We start from the raw sequence: 22,000 nt of genomic DNA, 5'->3' as shown, positions 1-22,000 counted from the left end.
AATCTCCTCATTTGCAATCATCTCTAGGGTTTACTCAAATTATTGTTTTTCCTTCTCTTCAAGTTAACATATTAGAAGGATATTGACCATAGGATTAATTATCTTTTGAAATCTTCCCTTAATTTTTGGGTTATTCTTGACTGTGATCATCGGTATTCACTATTTTCAACACTGAAGCATCACTGACGTGCTTCATGGCTATAACAAAAATAAAACGCTCCTTGCTTATTTGTATTTCCGAAAGAAGATGATTAATTCAGCCTAAGTTTGGATCACCACCAGAGATGACCCTGCTATCCAGAGAAGCACAATCTTCAACCTTCAAGAAGCTGTGGACTTATAATGACTACAGTTACTAGATTAAAAAAAAAAAAAATCACAGTATCCTTTAGTACCAATTGTTTATTTTGAGGACGATATAATTTTCTTGAACAACTCAAAAAGCAATTATTATTTCGAGGTAATTATTTAGAACTTGGTACAAATTTTAATACTAGCTTTGTAGGCACTTATTTATATTAAGGATTATTAAATTTGCTCATGGATTATTAATTTTACTTCCTAGACAACCAAGAGATAGACAAGCCTGCAGGGAATATCAAATTCCATGCAATATTCTCTCACCAAACAGATAACTTTTTATCAAAATTCTATAATTCAATTTTAAATTTAAATCTAAATATTTTTAAGTTATAGCAGTAATTATGCATGTCATTTCTAATGTTTGGAGGGATAGTTTATGTAGGGCTCATAATGTTCCCCTGTTGTAACAAGAATTTCCGAGTTGCTATGAAATCATGAAATCATGAAAACTTGCACCCCTGTGCAAGTTCAATTTGTTTATCATTTTTGTCTCAGACAATAGAGGCTGAAACATAGAGGGAAAGAAGTATATTTGCTAATAAAGCATTCTACGGGAGAGAGAAAGCAAATGGCTCCCACGGGACTCTAATGGGATAATATGTGTGAAACTATTCACAAAATTACAAACAATAGGCAAACGTGAAGAATTATTACTAGTCATGCCCACTCTTAGTTTCCAGTCCAAGTCTCCAACTGGAGAAAAGTACCCCAAGCTTTTCCTTTTCATGAGGACCATTCAGTGACATTAATGATATATTATCATAATGATGTAATAATACACTAAGTGATAATGAAAAGTATATATGCTATTGAGAAGCTTGTTTGCATATATACATTTATTAATATTTCTATTGCAGTAACAATTCAGTTCAACAGATATTGACAGAGTTGTGTCAGACTCTGTGCCTGACATTGTGACTGAGATATACAAACATATGGTCCCTATATTTGTGGAAATTACAGTCTGTTGGGGGAAGACAGATAATGACTGTGGTAAATAATATGATGTGATGACACATTTTTCTCATTTAAAAGACTTTCTCAGTAGTCATAAAATAATTACTGAACACTAACAAAGTGCCAGTTCCTCTCACAGTCTCTGTGGGGATGTAACATGGAACACAAAAGTCAAGTTCTTCAGGCAAAAGGGAATGATTTAGGTATGGAACTTGGATCTATATAAATAAAAGAAGAGCATTAGAGAAGAGATAAATGAAGGCAAAATAAAATCGTCTATTTTTCTTATTCTTAACTGAACTAAAAGATAATTACTTAAAGTTATAACAGTAACAAGATATTGTGTGATTAGAGCACATAGATAAGTGAAATGAATGTCAGAAGGGACAGAGATGAGGAATTTGGAAGTCGGTTACAAGATACTGGCACTACACATAAAACAGTATAGTGTTATTTGAAGGAGGACTTAGATAAAACCATAAATTGTAACTCTAGAGCAATCACTAAATTTTTGAAGAAATATATTTGATATCATAAAAAAGGAGATAAAATGGAATTATATAAAATGCTCAATTAAACCAGAGAAGACAGAGAAAAAGGGAAAAAAAGAAACAGAAAAAATGCAACTTCAAGACTTACTATAAACCAACATTAATCAACAAAGTGTGGGATTGGTGAAAGAATGGACACATAGATCAACAGAACTGAATAGAAAGTCCATAAATAGACCTACAGAAACACTGTCAAATGGTCTATGACAAAGGAGTAAAAGCCATTCACTAGAGAAAGGATATTTTCAGCAAATGGTGCTGTAATAATTTGATACTCATATATAAATAAAGAAACCCAGATACAGACCATACGCTTTTCAAAACTCAAATAAAAATATATCATAGACTTAAATGTAAAACGCAAAGCTATGAAACTTCTAGAAAAAACAGGAGAAAAGCTGTGTGACATTGGGTTTAGTGATGAGTTTTTAGATATGACAAAAAAAGCACAATCCATGAAAGAAAAAATATGGTAAATTGGACGTTTAAAATTAGAAGCTTCTGTAAAACTTGTGTCTGATGAAGGACTTGTATCCAAAATAAACAAAGAACTCTTAAAACTCAACAGTTAGAAAACAAACAACCCAATTAAAATGAGCAGAAGATCTGAACAGATACCTCACCAAAAAAAATATACAGATGGTAAATAAGCATAAGAAACAATACTCAACATCATTTGCCCTTAGAGAAATGCATATTATAATAACAATGAGGCCCCACTACACAATTACTAGAATGGCTAACCCGTACTCACCACCCTCCCAACCAATGTCAACACCAATTGCTGGCAACAATGCAGAGCAACAGGAAGTTTCATTTATTGCTCGTGGGGGAATGCAAAGGGGTAAAACCATGTTGGAGGAGAGTTTGGCAACTTTTAACAAAGCTGAACATAGAGCCTTACCATATTTTCTAGCAATCCTGTGTCCTAGATATTTACTCAACCCATTAGAAAACCTATGTGCACACAAAAACATGCCTGCAATGTTTATAACAGCTTCATTTGTAATTGCCAAAAACTGGAGGCAACTAAAATATCCTTTAATATAGGGTTGGATAAACAAACTGTGGTATACCAGATGAATCTAAATGCATACTGCTGAATGAAAGAAGCCAGTCTGAAAGGCTGTGTAATTCTATTTATATGATATTCTGGAAAAGGCAGAACTATAGAGATGGTACAGTTCAGTGGTTTCCAGGGGCTCTAGGGTAGGTAAGTTAAATAGGTGATATACAGGGGATATCTGGAGAGTGGTGAAGCTATTTTGTGTTGTACTGTAATGGCTAATACATAACACCATATATTTGTCAAAATTTATAGAACTTTTCAACAAAAAGAGAGAACCTTAATGGTAGCTACAGATGGTGGTGAAATGTGCTCAGGGGATCAACCGTGGGGTCTGGGCTCAGTGAAAAAAAAATTATAGAATTAGGGAGTGAAAGACTCCAGAAAAAGGGAAACGAATGGGGCTATGTGATAAATTCAGGTGCATCACACATAAGGATGTGGGAGAGGAAGTTGCAGGGAGAGATAAATATTCACTCAATGGCAAAAGCCATAGGATAACACAAAAGGGAGCATTAGAAAGAGCTGTATTTCTATTAAAAATAATAGAACTGTTCTACACTTGGTTAAAAAAAGAACCAGAATTCCCCCTGTGCTTATAAAGATCAGACAAACTGTAATGTTTCCTACATCATACATGCCACGTCTTATTACAACTCCTTGAAGGCTTTAAAGCAAAATATGTATCTTCACTCTCCATTTACTGAGCAGTAAAAAGATCTACGTTTTAAGAAAAACACCCAGAAGAAAAGAGTCAGCAGCCATTTCCTGGTTCTACTAGTTCTTTTCAAATTCTTTGCTTGGGTACATTTTTTTTTCTGTTTCAGATTACTCATAGATAAAATAACTTTGGCTTTAGGGATATTGGGAGAATAAGTGATATGAGTTGTGTAATCAGTTTTTAACTCAATATTTTTTGAATACCCCTTACTTGAAGCAGCATTGTAATTTACTTTCATCATTCTGGGTCTCTTCCTTACTGATTTTATACCCTTTGAGTGAAATGAGTGTTCTAAGCCTCAGTTTTCTTATCTTTAAAATGAGCATAACAGTAATACATGCTTCACTGGACTGTGCTGAGGCTTGCATGAGATAATGCATGGAAAGGCTTTGCTCTTTTCCTGGCACATGGAAAGCATTCAAGAAATGGTACTTGTGATGTTTATGACAGTGACGATGATGATCAAGATGACGGTTTGCTGATAAATCCTTCAAGTTTTCTGGCTTCAAAGAGATTGACACCAGTGGGAAGGACCTTTCAGCTATGAGAGTCTTTATTTAGTCATTCTCTTATGCATTCACTCCCTTTCTACATAAAATGTAAAATCTTCATCCCAGTAGTCAAGGGTCACCCAGCCTTCTTCCCACTACCATTTCTCTTATTCTCCAACTCTCTAATCTGCTTACCCGGTATGTTTCTCATGTCCCAAACAACTTTCTAATTCCTGTCTTCTTTTCTTAGTCCATTTACTCAGGCTGCTGTATGAGACCCGTTTACTTTAATAATTTATACACATTCATGTTATTCAGGATCCAATCTCTAATAGGCATCATGTTGGGGGCTTTTATATATTTTAATTTTTCCAAAACCCACGTATGGCTGGTATCACTATGCCTTTTGCGTAAAGGTGAAAAGTTGAAGCTCTCAAATAACAATGTACCAAAGTAACACAGCTGGTAGTATGTAAAGAACTGAGATCTGAAATCAAACCGAGTGCTTCTTCTACAAGGTTATGTTGTCACCCACATTTATGATTAGAAAGGATTTCCCCTATTAACATAGTGATGCTAATTACATTATTGTCTCTCTATTTGAAAAGGATTTAAATAGCTTTGTATTAAGTCTTCCTCCCCAGTAGATTTTAGTCTCCTCCTGGTAAGATTTCTTTCCCTCCAATGATGCTACTGTTCCATTAATTTTTGCCAACGGCATCAACACCCATGCTGTTGCTAGAACCAATGAATTGTTTTCAGCGTTTGTCAAACTTTCCCTCTCGAATGGCATTTCTTCTTGAAATACAGTTTTTTCTTGTTTTGCGTCACACCATAATGTCCCTAATTTCACTGTTACCTCTCTGGCTTCTTTGAGGGTCCCTATTCATCTGTTCATATTCTACATGTAAATATTTCTAGATTGTATCTGAGGCCATTTTTCCTTTGCACTAGACACTCTCCCTAGGACATCACATTCACCCTTATGGCTTTGATTATTTTCCATAAGTTGGTGACTACCAGCCATAAACTTTTTAGATCCGTATGTCCAGCTGCACATTGGATACCTCTGCTCTGATGTTCCACAGGCATGTAGCTGAACTCATCAACTCTTCTCCCTGCTAACGACAAGACATCCTTTTCGCTCTCTTTTTTTTTTCCATTTCAATGAACAGCACTACTGTTTACTCAATTAGAAATCTAGATGTCATCCTTGCACCTTTATTTCCCTCTTACACATTTATCTAAACCTGCTCATGTGACCATCTAAATGCATAGAGAGTCTAATAATTCCTATCTTTCCCAAATTACTAAAACATCTCTGTAACTAGTTTTTCTGCCTCCATTTTTTTCTGACTTCTACTCAGTGATAGACTGTTCGCTAGACATTAGAAGTGGAAGCATTCCTTAGTTTGGTTAAACATTTTTACTTCTTTTTATAGCTCTCAACCACATTCTGAAGGTATGCTCACTTGTCTCCTTTTGATGTAAACTCTGATAAAAAGACTGTGTCTAATTCCCAATTTTATTCCTCACAGCTTACTATAGTACATTGAACACTCAATAAAAATTCGTTAGATAAGTAGATGAATGCATTACTCGATGACTACATAGAAATTAGCATGATGCAAAGTTTCCTAACTCCACTTTTTAAGGATGCTTGAATATTTTTTGTTTGAGAAGTTTTTAATAAAACTAGAGCATCAAAAATCAAACCGCCCCCTGGTGTAAGATTTGTAGATGTGTTATTTACCAAAGGGCAAATGGAATAAAAAATATTGAGAAGAGTTAGTGTATTATTGCATAGACATGAGGGGGAAGATTGCACTTATTTTCTGAACCACTGCTGGTAGTACTAATAATGTTACATCTAATAAGATAAGTGATCACATTCATTCACTGAACATTTATACATTCTCTATTCTGGGTATTGGGCCTGGTAGGGTGTCTTCCAAGGGTTCGGTCCTGTGGAAGATGCATATTTTAGTCCAAAAATTACATTTCAATTTATTATTGAGTTTATTATGATACTTCAGACTAATTTGAAATTTGTATTTCTGCAATCATTCATCAGTTCATTCAGAAAGATTTAAATGAGCCCCATTGTTACCTTAGTAGTTTACCATCAAACTACTAAGTAATTACTACACATTGTGATCGGTGCTTTGACAGAACCATGACAGGAGAGAAACTTCTATACTGGCTGCTCAAGAAGGTTTCCTTGAGAAGATGTTTTGGGGAAATTTTCAAGGAGTAGTAGGAATTAATCAACTGGAGGAAGAGAAAGGCTACTCTAGGTAAGCAGAGGCAATGGCAGGTATGAAATTATAGAGAAAGCAGGGCATATTTGGAACCTACAATATGATGCTTAGAGGACATATGAGAGGGAAAAGAAGAAGGTGCAGTTGGAGATGTTAGTCGGGATCAGATCTGGCTGATTTCTGAATGCCACAAGGACTTCTAAAAGTCCTTGTCCATAGTTTTAACAATAAAAATTCAGGGCATTTGGTGTATTTTGGTACCAGAGAGCTAATTATTGACTCTCATCGTTGTGTATTAGAGTCATAGCTGATCACAAGCTCAGGGAGAAGCATAAAGTCATCAAAGGCGGTCAGGTGAATCTGGCAAAATGAAAGTGATTGTTGTAATATTTTTGGATTCAGTTCAGCTTTTGAATCTTTTACATCTGTGCTTCCAACCGATTCATTTTAGAATTGGTTCTGAGAACAAATTATGGAATTTCTGTAGTTCAAGGACTTGTTGCTAAAGTGGAAACGAGTCAGTTTTGAAGAGTGACCTATTGCCTTCGGTGTGTTGATAACTTCCTCTAACTATAAATGATAGAGGAAAAAAAAAAGCAACTGCATGTTTCCTATTCACAAAAAGGTATATTGAAGTAAAGTATTTATCATTTCCTTTGAATATCAATAGTTTTGCATTTGCCCTATCTTTCTTCTTTCTTCCAAGTAGACTGAAAACCTGATATTTATTATTTCATCTATCCCACATTATCATTTAACAGAATGTTCTCTGTTCATTTCACAGAATGGGGAAGTAAATACATTCAAATTCTAAAACTGTGGATTTAGAATGTAAGATCAAAGAATTTTGCCAAATACACATTCCTAAGGAAATTTCTTTAATACTTTTTCGTTTTCAGTACAAGTTATGTGCAATATTATGAATGGCAATAATTGATATATTAGGGCCTAAATTCAGTGTTGTGCTATCCAAACTCAGGGCTTATTTAACTGGGTTTATTTCTATTTGTTTACCACTCTCAACACTCTGCTGGCAAGGCACTTGGAAGCTAAATTTTATAGGAGGAAATTGCCTTTACTCTTAGTAACTCTCTCCACGGGCAGAGTATTCCTTGAGTGTACTTCGTTCTGACATCTGCCCTCTTTGTACCTGATGCTTGTTCAATAGAGAGAGAGAGACACCATCGGAGCTTCCCACTGAACTCTGCCCCACCTGGAATGCCACGTAGTATTAATCTCCCACCACCTGAGTTTTATTATCCCTGGACTGTCACACAATGTCAGCAACTCTGTATTCATCTGTGAATAAAAATAGTTTTGCTCTCGATTTCAGGGGGTAGACGTTGAGACAGCTTTGGGAAAGAGTCATCCTCATTCATCCTTTTACTCAATAAGAATGTATTTGGTGCCTACCATGTGCGGGGAATGAAAATGCAAGAGCATTGTCTTTGAGATACTATCTCCTTCTCAACACTCTCAACATGGGAAGCGGAAAGTCTACTGGGTGAGAATTGAGGACATATTTAGAGGCTGGAAGTGTTTTTGTTGTTCAAATCATTCTGCTGCTGTTGTTTCCTGTCCTGTCTATGTGAACACTGACGAGAAAAACCAAATTAATCAAGAGCGTGCCTTCAATTTCCTTCTCAAATTCTTTACAGCAGCCAATCCTTATCTGCCCAAATAGCCTTTTCAGCTTTGAGTAGTGACCAAGGAAAATATTTTCCTCCTACATTTGTGTAGGGTCATAACCAGCTGTAATTTTTGTCCAGATATCTAAGAACTTCTCTTAATCAATAATTCAGGATCCAGGCTCCTTCTCTTCATGGCTTTCAGAGTCACCTTGCTCATCTGCACTGTTTGGCTGAAGGAGGAAGATGGAGATTGAAGAAAAGTTTCGTAGGGCTGGAAGGGGCCCCAAGCAATTCTGTTCGTATTCCATTAGTTAGACCTGAGTCAGAACTCGTTTCTGTAGCCACGTTTAAGTATAAGAAAAGCTGGGCAATGTAGCTCTTCTTCCCAAGGGGGAAAAACAGCAAAGGGGATTGATAAATATTTAGCCCATCTCTACCATACCCCACTGATTTTCTATCAGCAATAGGGAGGAAGTGGGCTGGAGAGCAGATCCCAGGAGTCTGGTAAGAACACGCTGGTTGGCAACACTTCAGGCTTCCCTTGGCCACCTCTTTGGGGGCAGTCAGAGTATATCTCATACAGGCTTATGCCCTTCTGGAAGTATTCACTTTCACTGTAGTGCATCAACTATCTTCTACGAGCTCAGGAGGACTGAGGTAGAAGAAGCACACACAGAGTATCTAAGCCCAATCGATGAGCCTTCATTTCTTGGCCAACTAGTCTATTCAGGGCACATATAAGCCCTGTGACTCCTTACTTTATATTTTTTTTCCCTCAGTTTTGCTGAAGTATATTTGACCAATAAAATTGTATACATTTAAGGCATACAACATGACAGTTTGATATACCTATACATCACTTAATAATTACCACAATCAAGTTAATTAACTCATCCATCACCTCATATATTCATCTTTTGTGCACGTGTTCGTGGTGATAACACTTAAGATCTACATGCTCTCTTAGAAAATTTCAAGTACACAAATATTGTATTATTAACTGTAATTATCATGCCGTACATTAGATCCTCAGAACATATTCATCCTATAACTGAAAGTTTGGACCCTTTGACCAACATCTCCCTATTTCCTCCACACCCAGCTCCTGAAAAGCACCATTCTGTTTTTTGTTTCCATGCATTCGACATTTTACTTTCTTAGATTCCACATATAAGTGAGACTATCCAGTAAATGTCTTTCTCTATTTGGCTTCTTTCACGTAGCATAATGTCCTCCAGGTTCATCCATGTTTTTGCAAATGTTAGAGTTTCCTTCATTTTTATGGATATTTTATACATACACACACACACACACACACGTGTGTGTGTGTGTGTATGTATATATATGTTGTCTTTCTGATAAAACCCATGCTAACAAGTGTCAGGTGTGACATGATATCCCATTGTGGTTTTGGTTTGCATTTTCCTGATGATTAATGATTTTGAGCACCATTTCATATACCTTTTGGTCATTTGTATGTCTTCTTTGGAAAAATGTCTATTCAGGTTATTTGCCCATTTTTAAATAGGATATTTGTGGGATTTTTTGCTATCTCTTTGATTTAATTGTCATTGTTCCCGTAACTTCAGATGAGGAAAATAAAGGAAAGAGAGTAGTGTTTAAGTGCTCACTGTACATGAGGCATTTTTTTAGGTGCTTCATGTGCATTATCTTATTTAACTTTCACAACAATCTTATACTTAAGTACTATTCTCATTTTTTAGATGTTGAAACTGAGTCTCAGAAGCTTTAAATCAGTAGCTTAAGGTTATGTAGATAGTAAACAGTAAGGCAAGATTTTAATCCAGAATGTTCTGATTTCTGAGTTTGTGGTTTATCCAACCATCTTTTTACCTCTCATATCCTCCCACTTCATCCACTGAGCCTTCACAAATGACATCATTTGACATCTGTCTTTCACAAAGTAAACACTTGATGTATATTGATTAAGAAATACCTATGGTAGGGCTTCCCTGGTGGCGCAGTGGTTGAGAGTCTGCCTGCCGATGCAGGGAACACGGGTTCGAGCCCTGGTCTGGGAGGATCCCACATGCCGCGGAGCGACTGGGCCCGTGAGCCACAATTGCTGAGCCTGCGCGTCTGGAGCCTGTGCTCCGCAACAAGAAAGGCCGCGATGGTGAGAGGCCCGCGCACCGCGATGAAGAGTGGCCCCCGCTTGCCGCAACTGGAGAAAGCCCTCGCACAGAAACGAACACCCAACACAGCCAAAAATAAATAAATAAATAAGTAAATAAAGGAGTTCCTTTAAAAAAAAAAAAATGCAGATCTGCAGCCCCACCTCAGAACTACGTTGTCAGAATCTACACTTAAAAAATTCTCCATTAAAATTGCCAGTGGGGGGGTGGGGGGTGGTGTGGAGAATCAAGACAACAGTTAAAAAAAAAAAAAAAAAAAAAGAAATACCTATGGTGGCTGACTTCTTTCAAGTATACATTTGTGCTGATTAAATTTGTGAAATATTTTATGCACAAATAGCTTCTTTTTTCTTTTTCTTTTTGTCTTCTTTTTATCTATCATTATCCTTTACCATTTGCAAATAACCACTCAGAAATTTTTAGTTTTTCAAGTAACTATTTGTGTTGAATTACTCTTGTCTATATGGTCATTTCTTTAACAAATATTTTTAAAAGAACCTCCTATATGTAGGCATTCTGCTACAAATAGGAATGGGGTAGGGGATATAAAGATGATTGTGACCTAATTATTTATCCATGAAAAAATATTTCTTTTCTTGGGGCAAATATACTCAAATACTTAAGCAAAAAAAGGATCATGTGTCCTTTTAATAGAACTACAGTTCACGAAAGTTTTGATTTTGCATCTTTTCTATACTGCAGGAGAGTGAGTCACCTAGGAATGCATATCAATAGTCTGAAAATTTTGGTGTTCACATGAAAGTCTGATTTATTTTATGCTCAAGGGATGCTGAGTGTTTTTCACTTTTTTTTCACTCCCTCACTCTTTTTTGGGGGGGACGGATTTACTATTTGTTCACATTCAACAACTATATTCACATCTCTGGCATTTGAAATCTGAAGAAAACAATTTCACTAATTTAGAGAACATTTTTGGTTATGGCTACCCACACTTCATCACAAGACCTCTTTACCTACGAACTCCAGCCAAGGTTTCCTGTCCAGACCCTTCACTGGTCCTCCATCTCTGCATCAAGACATTGTTCTCCGTTTGCAGTGCCTCGAAAGAGGCCACACTACAGAGTTGATTAAACAGAGGTTTATGGTGCTAATACCAACTTTACTATTGACTAGTTGTATGAAATTTGGCTACTTGACCTCTTTGGACCTCAATTTCCTGAGCAATTAATACAAATTGGAAATTCCATTTTTCGTTCTGGATTGTTCCACCTAGGAATTTTTACTAGCTTCTCTCTGAGTTTCACAAAAGTTTAAATAGGTGGATGTTTTGAAACTCATCAAAACCTAAGATCTTAAGCATGTTGACCATTTTCAATAGGGCAGAATGCTGTGGTGAAATCTTCACTGCGTAGGGAATTAGGAAACCACATCAAGGGCTTGCTTTGGGGGAAATTCTCTGAGTACATCACTCAACCTCTCAGGCTCAGTTTTCATCCCTTTTAAATAAAGAGAATAAACTGGAGGTTCTCCAAATCTTCAGAATTCAGATGCTTTGAGATACAATATCAACTTAAGTTGTTGAAATTAACATGATGGGATACCATTTTCTGCCTGAATTGGTCACTTTTCATTCTGTGTAAAAGAGATAAAAGTAAACTTTCATAATTTTTAAAAAATTTTTGAGACAATCAGGTGAGAATTTAGCTGGAATATGGAATAAAAGGTAAATTTTTATGTTGTTTTCTCAATTAATTCTCATGATTTTCCTGAACTATATCTAAATAGATAGATAAATCATATTGATATTAGTATATTTAAACAAATCTCAGCTATACAAATCCAAATTGAACAAATAGATGATCATGGAATTATTTTTTCTCACTTCAAAAGCATTTACTTTAATTCATTTGCTATACATATAAATGTTTTCGTGTTTTGTCAGAGAGTTTGGGAAGCAGCAAAATGTAAAATTACAGCTGAAAAATTACTATAATTGTCTTTAAAAACTAGTCCTATTCAGCATCTTATAGATATTTTATCACTGACTTCAACCTAAACAAAACCAAATTTTCTTTCAAAAGAAAGCATTTTTGGCAAACTCGAAGGTGGTCGGGGAATTTGTTCATGAATTTTTTTTTTTTTTTTGCGTTAACAGCCTGCATAGATTAAATAAGAGCAAGCTTCAATAATTCACTGAATATGATGGACTAAACTAGTGGTGCTGTTTCAGCAGATCGTTAAGAGAAACTGAGATGCTTCTGTATATGATGTGACCAAGGAGAAATTCATAATATTTTCCAAGTAAATTACTAGATTGCATATGTTTAAGAAAAATACTGTAAGTCTACAAAAAGGGGGGTGGGGTGGAATAGGGTAATTTCCATGTGCTACAACCCTAACTGGTAAAGCTCTATCACAATTAATCATCCTTATGAGATTGGAAGAGTGCCTATCCCCACCCTAGCTACTCATTTGCAGAGACAGACATTCATTGAGTTCTCCAACACCTTAAACAGATACAAACAGATATAAGGAAAGCAATTTTCAAGTAGCAGTATCAACTCTCAGATCCAGAAATTATAGTAAAGTCTTTTTACATGCTCCCTCTTCATTTGGCGTTCTTCTTCTCTTCTTATTCCCTTTTCCCATCCATCCCTGGCCCCTGTCCATTAAGGTTGTACTGTTGCTCCCCTTTCCAGGCTCCGGTGGCCTCATACTCTCCCCTTGTCAAAACCTGCGTTAAAGAAAGTCTCTGAAAAAATTGTTTTTTCTGGGATGTAACAACAACTTAGAGTATTGCCATGCCCAGGAGATTTGCATTTTAACAGGAATCAAATGCCTGGGGCTAAGAAATGAAACTCTCACTGTGTAATTTCAGGCACCAGTAAGCAGATGGGACATTTATTTGGGTGGCCTGAGGGATTTTCTTGAGCTTCTGTAACTATGTGGGTCTTCTCCAATTCAGTCTATGTAGAAAGTTATTCCAGACATTGTTAATGTTACCATCATCTGTATCATGTTGTTGATTGTAATATGTCACTAAATTCAGAAACTCACTCTCCAGTATCACCTATGAAAACTCATAATGTCTCAATGTCCTGGACAATATAAGTCAAGTTCCCATATTACCTATTCTATATTTCTTTTCACTAGAGTTATCTAGATGTTTCAGTGCTCACTGCCTGATTTTCATCTAGTTCCTCTACCTATCCTTGCATGGAAAAATCAAGATTGTGTAGAGAGGGAAAGGAAGAAGAACAGGAATAATCAACAAAAAATATGACCAAGCAATGTATGGTATGGAGAACACGACCTTGATCCTTCAGGCTAATTTATAGGTACCATTCATTAGTTTAGGTGATGTCACTTACAGTAGTGGATTCTTTAAATCAGATAATAATCTCAATCTGCCATTTCCCTGTTCCTTGGACGATGATAACTTTAAGAGTCATATCTCCTAGAGCATAGTTAAATTGATAACACTGAGTTTGCTTTTAGGAGAACTTCAGCTGCATGCCAAAATACAGGGCACCTCAGGATACACCAGTGAAGTACCAAAAAAGAAAAAAACAGCAAAGCAACTTCAAGGGAGCTACCTCAAAAGGAGAAGCTTAACTGGTTTGACTGCAACTGCTAATTTGATCATTGGGACTATCTTCATGATTATGTGACCATAATCAGTTCTACTGCATATGGATCAGAATCAATGTGATTATAATTACTGAAATGAATTAATGGTGCTTTGATCCACTTAATTATACAGACATTCTTTGAATGACCATAGTTTATTCACTGTTACCACTACCTTTCTAAATTAAAAAATCTTATTTCTGGGTTATATTCCAGATTACCCTAGCCTTTATCACTTCTGAGTCCTCTGTTGTAATAGATTCCACATGACAGTTACCAGTTTAATCTTCTGAAAAGCTACGTTCATTGTGTTATATTGTTCCCAGAAAATCTTTTATAGAAGTTAATTTCTAAAAAATATAGCAAAATCTTTACTTTATTACTTAGAACTCTGCAGCCTAAATCCACCTGTCTCTTCAACCTCATTTCTCATGAATCTCCTGTATTAATCCTCCACTCTACCCTAAATTTTTACCCATTCTTCTCCAAATTCCCCTAGAATTTTCTCACTTCACTGTCCCTTTGCTCACTAAATCACTGAGATTTCTTCCTACCCATATCCTTTAATTTTTCAATAAGTAACTCAAATCATACCTCTTCTAGGAAGCATTCTCAGATATCAAACTCTCAAATATTTCCTCTTCTTTGGAATTCATAACTATTGTTTTCTCTATTATTCAAATGGTAATTAATCAAGTGCTGTCTTGTGATACCACATTCATTTTGTCTAAAACTCTTTGCCTTTTCTTATAATTATGTCTTGTAATTATGCATCTTGTCCCCATAGGTCATAGAAAAATGATTCACAAAAGATATGTTCAAGAAATCATTTTTGATGAAGGGATAACTCATAAACATGGCCCGATTAAAGCCATTCATTCCAGGGAAGTAGGAAACACTTTATTTATTAGAATGTGCTGAATTTTTTAGAGCTGCCATATGATCCAGCAATCCCACTCCTGGGCGTATATCCAGAGAAAAACATAATTTGAATAGATACATGTGCCCCAATGTTCCCTGCAGCACTATTTACAATAGCCAGGACATGGAAGCCACCTAAATGTCCATCAACAGAGGAGTGGATAAAGAAGATGTGGTACATATATACAATGGAATATTACTCAGCCATAATAAAGAATGAAATATTGCCATTTGCAGCAACATGGATGGACCTAGAGATTGTCATACTGAGTGAAGTAAGTCAGATAGACAAAGATAAATATCATATGATATCGCTTATATGTGGAATCTAAAAAAAGGGTACAAATGAACTTATATACAAAACAGAGATAGAGTTACAGATGTAGAAAATAAACTTATGGTTACCAGGGGTAACCGGGGGGATGGATAAATTGGAAGATTGGCATTGATGTATACGCTCTACTATATATAAAATAGATAACTGATAGGGACTTACTGTATAGCACAGGGAACTCTACTCAATACTCTGTAATGACCTATATGGGAAAAGAATCTAAAGAAGAGCTGATATATGTATATGTAAAACTGATTCACTTTGCTATACACCTGAAACTAACACAATATTGTACATCAACTATACCCCAATAAAAATTAATTAAAAAAAGAATGTGCTGAATTTTTTATGCTACTAGTTTCATGGATCTATAAGTTTGTTCTTTCCAATGTAATGCAAGGGACATCTACTGTCTGCCCAACTGTGTCCTCAAAAATCTTTTGTTATAGAGAAAATTTTCAGGAAACTTCTAACCTGCATGTAAGTATGACTTTTTCCTTAGTCCCATTAGAGTAGACATTTAATTGATGTTATGGAAATAATTGGGTACTTGTGTTTGTAAGTTGAATTTTCTAGGTTTTTCTTTTTAATCTGTAAAATATGGGATAATTAGAGTATCTTCCTTAGAAGTTTATGAAATTTAATAATTTAACAGTGGCTCTTAAGCAGGGTGGGAATTTTAACCTCCAGGAGATATTTTGCAATATCTGGAGACATTCTGTTCATCACACTTGTATTAAGGGAGATTGCTACTGGCATCTAGTGGGTAGAGGACAGAGATACTGCTAAATGTCTCACAATTCACAGGACAGTCCCCCAAAAACAAAGAATTATTTAACCCAAAATATCAATAGTGCCAAGGTTGAGAAAGCCTGATATAGATAATGAATTTGAATATATATTTAGATAATTTATTGGATAAATTATGGTTCGTACTTGTGAATTAGTCCAAATATCTCTTGTGGATTAAACTTTTCTGTCATTTAGTTGTGGTTGATCTCCTTGGTCTACCTCTCATACCTGTGGTAAGAACCAGATAGTTCATGGGGCCAGGATAGATAGATCTGACTGGATGAACCCTTCATTATTTTGTATGTGATACATAAGATTTATTACACAGCCATTAACCAATAATGTAGGAGTCACATACCTACTATTATTATGGTAGGAGTTTCAATGGATGTAGACCCCAATAATTTAAAAGTATTTACAATATTTTTCTTCCTGAAGATGGCCAGTTCTGATTGTTATGAGAGTCAATTGTAGATTGAGAGCCCATTTAGAGGAGTGAATGATGGCATATTCCAGTCAGAAGCAACAGTCAATAAATGCTCATTCAACTAATATTTCCAATAGTATTCAACAAACACTATTCAATAAGCACTCCACAAGTATTAACTTATATAGAACATAAATGGACTTTTAAATTAATTTGCTGAGTAACTAAAAGTCATCCTCCATCTTCCTATCCTTATTCACATGGTGAACTCCTACTCATCTTTCAAGTCTTACACAGGATTTACCTCTCTAAAAGTGTCCCCAGATACCTCTCTGCCATTCTTGGCTCTTGGTATAATTAAAAGCTCCTCCTCTAATTCCATAACCTCCTGGAATTTCTCTCTTTTCACTCTTAATTATATTGTATTTACAATTGTAATTAGTTTAATTGTACTTAATTGTTAGTTATCTACCCTACTGTGTCTTCCTCCCTGCCCCCTGCAACTCCTGAGCCCCTCTCCCAACAAGACCATGAGCCCCCCTACACAGGGTCTCAGACTTGTTTATAATTGTAGTTTTAGCATCTTGCAAAAAGTAGGTGTAATATTTATTGTATGACCATAAATATATATGATACACTGAATTCTTATTTCTAGGAAATAATGCTGAATTCCAAAATAGCTATATTAACTTCTGTAATATGTTAAAAAATAGATTCATTCTTCAAGAAATCAGTGAGGGTTTGGCATCTGGATATTACTCAAGTTTCTTATGATATGACTAGGGCATTGTTATTTCATCTCTAAAATAAAACTTATGCAATGGTAAATCCTGCCAAAGCTGCTGATTCCCCTAGTTGCTTTCGTCATTCCCTTCATTGCCAGCGCATGAAGGATGGATGGTAGTCAAGAATTGCTCAGCAATCCCTGCATGACAAACTGACAGGACAGCTGGAGGCAAAGAGAGAAGGCTTAAGTTAAGTGGACCTCAGGTAGCTTCTCTTTTTGATTAAAGTAGATGAAAACAGTCTTGTTAAAATCAAACAGAATAAAATGGCCATGAACTGATTATACAAGTTGGCAAAAAACCCTAAAGGATTTATCAGTAATCATTATGGTACATGATGTATGGATATACCATATGATGTATGGTATATGATGTATAAAATAATAACAGTATATGATATATGATTACTATGCATGGAGTTGGGATGTGTGTTTTAGGAGGTGTATGCATTAAGCTTTCAGATTTGGGAGACAACCTCCTAGGATTCAAATTTCTACTGTGCCTCTCGCTACTTGGTACCTCGGGCAAGCCTTTTACCCCTCTGTGCCTTTGATTTCTCAACTGTAAAATGAGAGTAATACAATACCCACCTCATACTGTTACTGTGAATATTAAATGAGATAGAAAAACACAAAGCACCATTTCACTGTTATTAACGTTATTAAATACCAACAGCTTTGCAGAGTCAAATGATTCACTTTCTAATCATTGATACATATTGGATATCCAATCTTAGCTGAGTGGTTATAGTTTCCCCCTTTTTTCCTGAATAATATCTCTACGTAGAGAAAAGCCAGTTCTTTATACTTCTTGCCTCTCTTACTTGTGGAATTAGAACTTGATGGTCTGATGATTAGAAAGTTGTTCTCCATCTTCTACTTAATTCCCTTGAGTCATTCATGTGCTCTTTGGCTTCCTAAATGTTTTGAGGCCTGTGTAATATTTTGGATATAGAAAACCAAATGATGACCCTCACAGATTAGGTGAGAGCCTGAGAGACGAGGATAAGACAAGAAAGTGAGGGACACGCTCTCAGATGACACTGTTTACTTCCTTGATAAATGTGGTGTCTTGGTAGGACATTTTTCTCCTTCTCCTCCTTTCTCCACTCTCTGGCTGATATAACTGAATTGTTGCCAAGCTGTTGTATCTGTTTTTTACTTTTACTCCGCTCTTTCTTTCTGTCCCCTGGAACACTACTTTCTTCCCTTAGAACTGACAGCTGGATCAAGTTATTTCTGAAATTCAGGATTAAAAGGAGTTGCTTTTATAAAACCTGTCTGTGATGATCACTCCTGAAAGTTTTTTCTAGTTTGTTAAAAAATAGAGAGGAAGATAAGCAAAATTTAAAAGAGGGAAGGAAGCAGTGATAGGGAGAGAGAGAGAGAAAGAGAATGAATATATCTGTGATGAGAATCTGAAGCAGGAATCAAGTAAGATTGATTGCCTGACTCAGTGGTGAGCCAGGGTGAGTACAATTTTCCTGGTAGCTCAGTGTTTCTTCCCAGAGGGCAGTTAACTCTCTCAGGTTAGCAGGATGATGGTTATGCTTACCACTTTCTAGGAAGGATTCAAGAATTAAGAATCTACTATGATCCAGAATCTAGTGTCCATCAGTCCATAAGTACGTGCATAATGTAGACTAAATTCTGCATGAATTCTGGTACCCTGATAGGTGTTTAAGAGATAAAAAGATGTATAAGATAACCACTACACTCAAGTAACTTGAAAGCATACTAGACAGGTGACATTACCACTAAATAATTAAAGAATGAGATGCTATAATAAAGGATGCTAAATTATGTGGCATATATAGTAAAGGCTTTAGAAGGTCAAAACAAGAAGAGTGCGGTTAATGAGTGTCATCATTTTCAAGGACAACACACTGGAATTTTGAAACATTGTTTTCATCCATTCATTATGCAACTATTTATTGAGCATCTACTATATGCCAGACACTGCGTCACACGCTTCATTAATGACATAAGGTATATGAAGTGCTCAGCATAATGCTAGTGATGACGATAATGGTGATAATGATGACGATCATCATCACCATGAGAGGTAACACTGTGTAGTGATTAGAGAATGGAATTTGAACCTGGACCATCTGGTTCAAATCTTGATTCTGCTACTTCCTAGCTATATGCCCTTGGGGAAATCATTAGCCTCTCTGTACCTCATTTTATACATCTGTAAAATGAAAGTAGTTATACCTCAAGCCTCCAAGAATTTTTATGAAGATTACAGTTTTGCACTTGATAAAGATTTAGAATAGCACCTTGCTCATATTAATCACTTTAAAAATATGTATCAAATAAGAAATAGATAGTAATTATTTCACCAAATTCTAAGTCCCATGAGAGTAGTGGACCATATAGGTTATATGTCCTGCACTTAGAAAAGTCCACAGAACTTATAAGAACTCAGTAAGTATTTGATGAATGATAATAATAGTAATTATTATTATGAACATTATTTTTGGCACCAATTACTATAAACCTTTGGACAGAGGCATGTATCAATGTTGCAAGTTTGGACAAAGTGATTCTCTACCTGAATTATCTACATTTACAATCATTGTTTTGAATATTTTGACCAAGAAATCAGTTTAAAAAATCATACAGCTTCTCATATTATACTAAATGCAATTTGCTACTTTTGTGGAATTTGGTAAACCGTGACACACACACACACACACACACCCCTGTACATGTCTAGAAATTAGTTTAAGTGATTACAGAATACTGAACACATAATTTTAAAATAAAGATAATATCAAGTTCATGTATTTACTTGTTATTAATTAATTAAAATTTTGTCTTGTCACCTTATAACAAATGATCATGGATTTTATGAGACTGTTTCGATACTGAAGCTTTAAGTAAAGGCTATGTATGACCAATTCAGTGTGTGAACTTTACAGAAAATAGTGTCTACAATGTATCTTTTATTTGTGGTAAGAAATGGTTTTTATTCAATTCTTGTTTGAATTATCCAGAAATTACCACTGCCCTGAATTACTTCAGATTATGTACGGAGAGTTGAGTGGACGGAGGAAGGGGCATGTAAATGTATAGGATCCTTTCCTCTGCTTGAGTACAACACATCCTCAAGACTGAGGACATGATAGGAACCACGGTCAAACAGCACTTACAGACTTTAACAGTAAAACGAATCCTTCTTAGTGAGGAAAGAAAATATAAAACACCAACTGTTACTCAACAGATAGAGCCTGGGCCAAGAGATGACCAGGCCATAAAGTAAAGACATCTGTGTGTTCTATCGCCTCGGCTACTTGTTTACTTTTAGAACTTGAGAAATAGGGTATTGGCTTCAAGAAAAAGAGTTCTGGTCTCTGTCCTACTTTATATTTTAGTATAAATGGAGAACTCCATATTGAGGATATCCTTTGGGAAACAGGTAAACATTTTCAAACCCTAAGAGCAGCTCTATATGTCTGCTCACCAATATATCCCCTGTGCCCACAGAAGGTTCTGATGCATAACAGGGAGTTGGTAATTATTAGCAGAATGTTTCAAGTCTTTTTTAATGAAGATTTCCTAGACTTGAGACATTCAACAAATAAATACCTAGATTGACCAATTATTTACACTTTGCCCCATTTGCCTTGGCAGCCTCTTTCTCTAGCTCCTCCTTATTTATATGAACCATTTAAGAGAAAGTTGAAGGCAACATTGTGCTTTTTTAACCCTAAATACATACTAAAGTATTGTACTTCCTAAAAATAAGAATACTCTCTAATACACTGTACAATTATTAAAATCAGAAAATTTAACGTTAATACAATCTCTTATCTAACCCACAGTCTATATTCAAATCCAGTTGTCCCAGTGAAATTCTTTATAGGATCTTGTCCAGGATGGCACATTACATTTCGTTTCATGAGACTTTAGTCTCATTTAATCTAGAAAAGTTCCTCAGTCCTTCTCTGTCTTCCCTGACTTTGACATTTTTGAAGAATGAAGGTCAGTTATATTGTATAATGTTCCTTGATTTGGGTTTATCTGTTGTTCCCTTATGATAAGGTTCAAATTATGCCTTATGGGTTTTTTTTTTGCATGAATACTACAGATGTGATATGATGTCCTCAGTGCATCATATCAAGGGTTTGATGTTGGTTTATTCTATTACTGATGAGTTTACTTTTAGTCCCTTGATTAAGGTGCTATCCACCAGGTTCCTCAATTTTATCTTCACTATTCTCCTGTTGTAGTTAATAAGCAATTTATGAGGAGATACTTTGAGACTATGAAAATATCCTCTTTTTTCACCAAAATTTAACCTACTAGTTTTAGCATCCATTGATGACTTTTTAATTCCACCATTTTTTCTAAATTATCTGTTGATTATAAGTAGAATTCTAAAGAGAGATTTTCAAGTGGAGAGCTATAGCTATATACAGTTTTAAAAAAGGAAATCACATTAAAGATAAATGAATGGGGACTCCCCTGGCAGTCCAGTGGTTAAGACTTTGCCTTCCAATGCAGGAGGTGCGGGTTTGATCCCTGGTCAGGGAGCTAAGATCCCACATGCCTTGCGCCGAAAAATCAAAACATAAAACAGAAGCAATAGTGTAACAAATTCAATAAAGACTTTAAAAATGGCCCACATCAAAAAAAAAAAAAAAAAGATAAATGGATGCACAGATTATAGCCACAGGGATTAGGAAACGGGGCTTCATTTTAATTCTGGGACAACTTTCTTTTTCAGGATTGAGATCCTTCCTCTGTAGCTACAGCACCAAATTATGAACCAGCTGGGTCTGGATAGCCCTGATTCATTGTGTAAGTGTGATCAAATTATTAAATCACTTGGATCTTGATTTCTCTTTCTTTAAAAGCAGTATAATGATAGTGGGCCTTCTTTGCTTCACAAGGATGTTGTATGTAAAAAAGAAGAGATCAGTATTACGATATTTGAGGTCTTTGA

Source organism: Eubalaena glacialis, chromosome 2, assembly GCF_028564815.1.
Source record: "Eubalaena glacialis isolate mEubGla1 chromosome 2, mEubGla1.1.hap2.+ XY, whole genome shotgun sequence".
In the NCBI taxonomy this organism is placed as follows: Eukaryota; Metazoa; Chordata; class Mammalia; order Artiodactyla; family Balaenidae; genus Eubalaena; species Eubalaena glacialis.
Note: the sequence above shows the minus strand (reverse complement) of the source record.